General features: G+C 50.0%; 1 long non-coding RNA gene across 1 annotated transcript; it reads left to right on the top strand.

The window, feature by feature from the left end:
* The first annotated feature begins 539 nt into the window (after positions 1-539).
* Positions 540-4219, top strand: LOC132319078 (uncharacterized). Its single transcript, XR_009484442.1, has 3 exons — positions 540-662; positions 3350-3732; positions 3980-4219. It is a non-coding gene; the product is annotated as an uncharacterized LOC132319078 (long non-coding RNA).
* Positions 4220-5238: the final 1019 nt, after the last annotated feature.

Below are 5238 nucleotides of genomic sequence, written 5' to 3'. Positions count from 1 at the left end.
GAGGGTTCTAGGACAAGAGTTAGCAGGGCTCATTGAGAGAGCTTTAAAGTAGATTTGAAGGGGGACAGGGAGGTAACTGGGCTTGCTAGAGAGGCACCTGGGTGTAGTAGCTCAGCACTTGTGGGGCAACATGCTAGTATCGTTGAGAACCAGAAGGCCTACCACCCCTCAAGGGTGAAAATTACACACGCAACTCCCTCCCTGAAATGCTTATACACCAATGCACGCAGCATGGGGAATAAACAGGAAGAATTCGAGATCTGTGTGCCGTTGCAGGGCCATGATCTCATTGCAATTACTTAGACATGGTGGGATAGCTCACATGACTGGAATGCTGTCATGGATGGCTATGTTCTTTTTAGGAAAGATAGGTCAGCAAGGTGAGGTGGTGGAGTTGCTCTTTATGTGAGAGAAGAACTAGAATGTATCAAGCTCTCCCTGGGGGCAGATGAAGAGCAAGTTGAGAGCTTGTGGGTAAGGATTAAGGGGCAGGCTAATATGGGAGACACTGTTGTGGGTGTTTATTACAGGCCACCTGATCAGGATGGGGAAGCTGATGAGGCCTTCTACAGAAAGCTGAGAGTCGCCTCACAATCACAGGCCTTGGTTCTCATGGGGGACTTCAATCACCCTGATATCTGCTGGGAAGGCTACACAGCCAGGTATGTACTGTCCAGGAGGTTCCTCCAGTGTATTGATGATAACTTTTTGGCTCAGGTGGTGGAGGAGCCAACAAGGAGAGGTGCACTACTGCACCTAGTACTGACAAACAAAGAGGGGCTGGTGGAGGACATTAAGGTTGGGGGCAGCCTTGACTGTAGCAATCATGAGAAGATAGAGTTTAGCATCATGTGCAGTATGCACAGAACAACAAGGGGGATTGCAGCCTTGGACTTCAGGAGGGCTAACTGTGATCATCTCAAGGAGCTGCTTGGAGAAATCCCATGGGTTAGGGCTCTAGAGGGTAGGGGGGCTCAAGAGAGCTGGGTGATATTCAAGTCCCACGTCAACAGGAAGGGTTTCTTCAAGTACATCGGAGGCAAAAGGAAAACTAGAGAAAATGTGGGCCTGCTGTTGAATCAGACAGGTGCCATGGTGACAGATGATGCAGAGAAGGCGGAGTTACTGAATGCCTTCTGTGCTTCAGTCCTTACTGCTCTGGCCAGCCCTCAGGAGTCCCAGACTTTGGAGGTAACAGACAAAGCCTGGAAGAAGGAAGTCTTTCCCTTGGTTGAGGAGGATCAAGTTAGAGACCAATTAAGTAAACTGGACATCCTTAAGTCCATGGGTCCTGATGGGATGCACCCGCAATTGCTGAGGGAGCTGGCAGAAGTCATTGATGGGGCCACTCTCCATCACCTTTGAAAGGTCTTGGGCAAAGTGCCTGAGGACTGAAGGAAAGCCAATGTCACTCCAGTCTTCAAAAAGGGCAAGAAGGAAGACCCAGGAAACTACAGGCCAGTTAGCCTCACCTCCATCCCTGGAAAGATGATGGAACAGCTCATTCTGGGCATCATCTCAAAGCATCTGGAGGAAAAGAAGGTTATCAGAAGTAGTCAACATGGATTCACCAAGGGGAGGTCATGTCTGACCAATCTGATAGCCTTCTACGATGGCATGACTGGATAGATAGATGAGGGGAGGGCAGTAGATGTTGTCTACCTTGACTTCAGCAAGGCTTTTGACACAGTCTCCCACATCATCCTCATAGACAAGCTTAGGAAGTGTGGGTTAGATGAATGGACAGTGGGGTGGATTGAAAACTGGCTGATAGATAGAGCTCAGAGGGTTGTAATTAGTGGCAGAGTCTAGTTGGAGGTCTGTAACAAGTGGTGTTTCCCAGGGGTCAGTACCAGGTCCAGCCCTGTTCAATATGTTCATCAGTGACCTGGATGAAGGGATAGAGTGTGTCCTCAGCAAGTTTGCTGATGACACAAAACTGGGAGGAGTGGCGGACACACTGGAAGGCTGCACTGCCATTCAGCGAGCCCTGGACAGGCTGGAGAGTTGGGCAGAGAGGAACCTTATGAAATTCAACAAAGGCAAGTGTAGGGTACTACACCTGGGGCAGAATAACCCCAGGCATCAGTACAGGTTAGGGGCTGGAGAGCAGCTCTGTGGAAAGGGACCTGGGAGTCCTGGTGGACAACAGGATGACCATGAGCCAGCAATGTGCCCTTGTAGCCAAGAAGGCCAATGGCATCCTGGGGTGCATCAAGGCGATTGTGGCAAGCAGGTCAAGGGAGGTTATCCTCCTCCTCTACTCTGCCTTGCTGAGGCTGCATCTGGAGTGCTGTGTCCAGTTCTGGGCTCCCCAGTTCAAGAAGGACAGGCAACTGCTGGAGAGGGTACAGCAAAGGGCTGCAAAGATGATTAGGGGTCTGGAACGTCTTTCTTATGAGGAAAGGCTGAGGGACTTGGGTCTTTTTAGTCTGGAGAAGACTGAGGGGGGATCTTCTTAATGCTTATACATACTTAAAGGGTGGGTGCCAGGAGGATGGGGCCAGTCTTTTCAGTGGTGCCCAGTGACAGGACGAGTGGTAATGGGCACAGACTTGGTCATAGGAAGTTCCATCTAAACGTGAGGGGGAACTTCTTTACTTTGAGAGTGGTAGAGCACAGGAACAAGCTGCAGAGGGAGGTTGTGGTGTCTTCTTCTCTAGAGATATTTAGAACTCACCTGGACGTATTCCTGTGCAGTCTGCTCTAGGTGAACCTGCACTGGCTAGGGGGTTGGACTAGATGATCTCCAGAGGTCCCTTCCAACCCCCGTCATTCTGTGACAACCTACTCACGGCTTGCCTGTCTACTCTTGAACTGCCAGCTGACACTGCCTCCTAGATTTCAAGACTTTTTCTTTTCAGTTGCGTCTTGAGCGTGGGCTGGAAAGGCCCGCCTCGTCTGCGATGGTAAATGATGGTTTATAATCAGGCGGATCCATTTTGTAGGCTGCCAAAGCAGACAGGTGGTCGAGCAAACATAGACCTTACTAGGCAGGAGATGGGAATGCATTTCCAGGAGAGCCTCTCCTACTGCAGTCATCGGGAGGAAAGGCAGCCTTCTGCTGTGTCTCACCATGCTTTCAGGGGTGATTTGGAGGCAGATTGGTGTGTCTTTAGAGATGCCCAAGGGCGGAGTAGCAACGGTCTCAACTGAAACGTGGTGCCAAAGCTGGCTGACCACGGTTTGATGAAAGCTGGAAGAGCAAGGGGTGCAAGGTTGGGAGCACTGACAGCTCAAGCAGTAACCTTTCACACAGCACGGGGCTGTAGAAGGGCAGTGGTGGAGATAAGGAAGTGTCTCCTGTGAAAGGACAGGGAAATAATAGTTCCTTCTCTTTCTTTTGAAGGGTCTCCTCCAAATCGCAAGCGACCAACCAATGAAAGAGCAGGAGATGATTATTATTACAAGAAATTCAAGAAGATGAAAGGACAGGAAAGAAGACGGCCTCCCCTTCCTTTAGAAGGGTCACCTGCAAATCGCAAATGCCCGCTCAGTGAAAAAACAACAGAAGATTATGACTATGACAAATTCAAGAAGATCTGTAGACGATACTGATGAACGTGAAATGAAGTCTTGGCAATTGTTCTTATATTCCACTAATAAAGGAGTTGTTTTTGACCTGGAACCGAGTTGGGGAGTCACTGCCTTCACATGCTGGTGTTGCCTACCAAGCGTTTCTTGTGATCTTGGAGTGAATCAGTTTGCAGGTGATTGCGAACTCTTTGGTCGGTAAGATCTTGTATATAACTTATTTTCAGCGATAAAGGAAGTTTTATAAGGACATGAGCTTTCATGGCTGGCATTTTTTAGTGACAAAACAAACTTACTTTCACAGCTTCTTTCACCCTCCTAAAAAGACGGAAAAAAGAGCGCCTTTAACAGCAGCAGTGCTGTTTGCCTTGTCAATGTAAAGGGAAGGTTTAAAGCCGGTTTGCTTGAATGTAGCTTTCTAAGAGACTTCTTGTTTGTTCCCAAGGGCCTTTGCTGTGCCGAGTATGAAGGCTGAGATGCTGTATCCGTGTGTATTATGGCTTCGATGCGTCACGCCATTATTTCATCACGTTGCTGCGTGACGTTCTCTCCCACTGCAACATTCCACTGCCAGAGCCTGCGCCGCCGTGCCACTGTCACGTCGTGCCGTCGTGTCCGGACGCAGGCTCACACAGGACTGTGGCACAGCTGCCTGAGCGGAGCCCTCTCCTGTGGCCATGGGTGGGACGCCACACGGGTAAGGGCTCGGGCAGGGGGCAGAGGGACGCTGGCTCGTCCCTGCGGGTGTAGCGGGGGTGTCTGAACCTGCCGGAGCTCCGGCCGCTCTGGGACGTGGGTGGTCTACTCCACAGAGACTTCTCATCTGCCTCCCCCCTTCCTCCGGGCTGTGCCGGCCCGGGGTGGAGAGCATTTGTAGCGGGACAGCCCTGGAGCCGTCCTGGGACAGAGCGGCGGCCACCCAGAGCAGCCCTCGGTCACAGTGGGCCGACACAGACCCTCTCTTTCTGCTTGGCACCTGCCCTCTCGCTGGCGCTGCGCGTGATTTCTAACAGTGACTTCTCTTCTGCTTCTGCCTTGTGGAAATTGGCACCCACAGGTGGTCCCTTTATTTTTCAGATCCTTGCAGTCCAAGCAAGGTCTTTCGTGTTGGTATTTTCTCTCTGAACAATATTTTATGATGCATAGTTCATGGCAGATACCGGAAGACATGCATAATTAGGAAAAGTCCAAGTATCTGAAGACGTTCAGAATGCCTGTCAGTCTATAGAGAGAGACTTGTGATTTAGATTTACCATAAACCACCTTCTGACTCACTCATGCACTGCTGTATCTTGACAACCACTCAGCTGCATCATATTCACTTGAGAGCTGCTGCTAATTTTGCCACAAATTGAGTGCTTCCTTAGTGTTCCCCCTTCTCCTGAGAAGTGGCTCTCTTCTTTTGTTAGCTAGGGCCATTGTTGAAGAGGTAAAGGTGCCCCGCATTAATTCATCTCACTTAGTGGCCCTCCGTTTTACTGTGAGGCGAATATTGTCTGGAGATCTTAATGGACTAAGACCAGTGATCCTCAGCTTGGTCTTCCCATTTTGGTTCTTCTTAAAGCCTTTCCACCTCTGGGTGCTTCTTTCCTCAGCTGAGGGAAGACATCTGGACGGGACACGTCCAGCAGTTGCCATGTGGTTTTTTTCTCATTGCTTAAAGAAATGGAATTGCTTAACTCAAGTAAAAGAGAACGTATCTCT

Source organism: Gavia stellata, chromosome 24 (assembly GCF_030936135.1).
Source record: "Gavia stellata isolate bGavSte3 chromosome 24, bGavSte3.hap2, whole genome shotgun sequence".
Lineage (NCBI taxonomy): Eukaryota > Metazoa > Chordata > Aves > Gaviiformes > Gaviidae > Gavia > Gavia stellata.
Note: the sequence above shows the minus strand (reverse complement) of the source record. Positions and strands in the feature narration are given on the sequence as shown.